At 43.0% G+C, this 2,589-nt stretch overlaps 1 protein-coding gene across 1 annotated transcript in view; it reads right to left on the reverse strand.

The window, feature by feature from the left end:
• MYO1G (myosin IG) overlaps positions 1-2,589 on the reverse strand; it is a 38,550-nt gene that overhangs the window by 14,155 nt on the left and 21,806 nt on the right. The window lies entirely within an intron of this gene.

Consider the following 2,589-nt stretch of genomic DNA (forward strand, 5'->3'; position numbering starts at 1 on the left):
GGGGACGGAGGGGCAAGACAGAAGAATAAGGTACAGCCACAAAGCTGCAAACGGAACAAGCAGACTGTGAAACAAGACAGAGGAACAGGGCACAGCCACAAGGCTGCAAACGGAACAAGCAGACTGTGAGATAAGACAAGACAAGCAACGGAGCAGTCAGCTGTACTGTATGCAGTTACTTTGTTGTTGTTGAGTCAACTCTGACTAGCAGTGACCCTGCACATAATAGAACAAAACTCTGACCAGTCTTGTACCATCTTCACAATAGTTGCTATTCCTGACACCATCGCTGCCGCCACTGTGCCATTTCATCTTGTTAGGGGGTCTTCCTCTTTTTCTTCTACCCTCTGCTTTACCAGACATAATATCCTTCTCAAAGGACTGGTTCTTCCTGACAACATATCCAAAGTATGAGAGACGGATGAACTCTCGCTGTCCTGGCTTTTAAGGAGCCTTCTGGCTATACTTCTAACACAGATTTGTTTGTTCCACTGGCAGTCCATGGTACTTTCAATATCCTTCTCCAAAGCCATAATTCAAACACATCAGTTCTTCTCCAGTCATCTTTATCCATTCTCCAACTTTCACATGCATATGAGGCAATTGAAAATACCCCGACTTGGGTCAAGTATACCTTAGTCCTCAAACTGACGTCTTTGCTCACAGAGATAAAGATGCCATTTTTTCCATGTTCTCCACACACACTTGGTGACGGATGTGAGGCTTGCCCCCACCCATGCAGAACTCCAGGGAAGCTCCCACCCTACTGGTGTGGCCTGCTGCAGATGAGCAGAGCTGGTTCTGGTCAGTTTTGAACTAGCAGGATCGCTCATCCTCAGCTAACCTCGAGGGGTGGAAACACCCTGACCCACCGACCAGCTGCTCTGGGGGCTGCACGAACGACTTCTGGATTGGGTGCCCAGGACAGATAACACTAGCCCTACAAGGACGCCTATAGGTTTGAGAAAGTCATCCCTTGCACACCCACAACATGAGGTCTTTGGCAGGCAGAGGACTCCAGAAGTTTTACTTCTCTGGTCCTGTTGTGATTTTTTTTCTTTCATTCTTTTTCTTTTTTTCTCCCACTCCCTTTCTTTCTATCTGTACTTTAATTTTTTCATCTTTTTTCTGTCTCTTTCCCAGCCATAACTGTTTCTCTCTCTCTCTCTGTTTTTCTTGACTACTCTCTGGTATTTTTCCTTTTTACTCATTCCTCTCCCTAATTGTGTATAGTCCTTTTATCTTCTGCCTTTAAATTTTCTTTTCCTTCTTTCCTCTGTTTGGTTTTTCTTTCCTTTTTCTAGTTGTTATTGCGGTTAGGTGCCGTCAAGTCAGTTAAAACTCATAGCGACCCTATGCACAAAAACAAAATACTGCCCGGTCCTGTGCCATCCTCACAATTGTTGCTACGCTTGAACTCATTGCTGCTGCCACCGCGCCAATCCATCTCACTGGGAGTCTTCTTGTTTTTGCCAGACCCTCCACTTTACCTAGCATGATGTCCTTCTCCAGGCACTTGCCCCTCCTGATAATATATCCAAAGTTTGAGAGACAAACTCTCACCATCCTGACTTTCAAGGAACATTCTGGCTATACTTCTTCTAACACAGATTTGTTTGTTCTTTTGTCGGTTCATGGTCCTTTTAATAGTCTCCTCCAACACCATAACTCAAATACATCAATTCTTGTACAATCTTCCTTATTCACTGTCCAACTTTTGCATGCATATGAAGCTATTGAAAATGCCATGGCTTGGGTCAGGTGCACCTTAGTCCTCAAACTGACACCTTTGCTCTTCAACACTTTTAAGAGGTCTTGTGCAGCAAATTTATCAAAAGCAATGCATCATTTGATTTCTTGACTGCTGTTTCTGTGAGTATTGATGGTTGATCCAAGCAAAATGAAGTCTTCAACAACTTCAGTCTTTTCTCCATTTATCATTACATTATTTATTGGTCTAGTGATGAGGATTTATGTTTTCTTTACTTTGAGGTGCGACACATACCAAAGGCTTTGTCTTTGATCATCATTAATAAGTATTTTAAGTCCTCTTTGTGTTCTGCAAGCAAGATTAACTACTTATCACAGGTTGTTAATGAGTCTTCCTCCAATCCTGATGCCACGTTCTTCATATAGGCGAGCTTCTCAGATTATATGCTCGACGTGCAGATTGAGGAAGTATGCTGAAAGAATAGAACCCTGTGCACATCTTTTTTAAATTTTAAACCTTTCAATGTCCCCTTGTTCTGTTTGAAGGCCTGCCTCTTGTTCTGTCTAGGAACAGGTCCCTCGTGAGCACAAGAAGCATTCTAGAATGCTCATTCTCCACAATGTTGTCCATAGCTTGTCATGATCCACACAATTGAAAGCCTTTGTATAGTCAACAAAGCACAGTTAAATATCTTTTTGGTATTCTCTACTTTTAGCCAAGATCCATTTGACATCAGCAGTGATAACCCTCATTCCAAGCCCTCATCTGAAACTGACTTGAATCTCTGGCTTGTTGTTGTTGTCAAGTGCCGTCGAGTTGATTGCAACCCATAGTGACCCTGTATAGTGTTTCCAAGGAGCAGCTGGTGAGCTTGAACC

The sequence above is a fragment of the Chrysochloris asiatica genome, unplaced genomic scaffold (genome assembly GCF_000296735.1).
Source record: "Chrysochloris asiatica unplaced genomic scaffold, ChrAsi1.0 scaffold00006, whole genome shotgun sequence".
NCBI lineage: Eukaryota > Metazoa > Chordata > Mammalia > Afrosoricida > Chrysochloridae > Chrysochloris > Chrysochloris asiatica.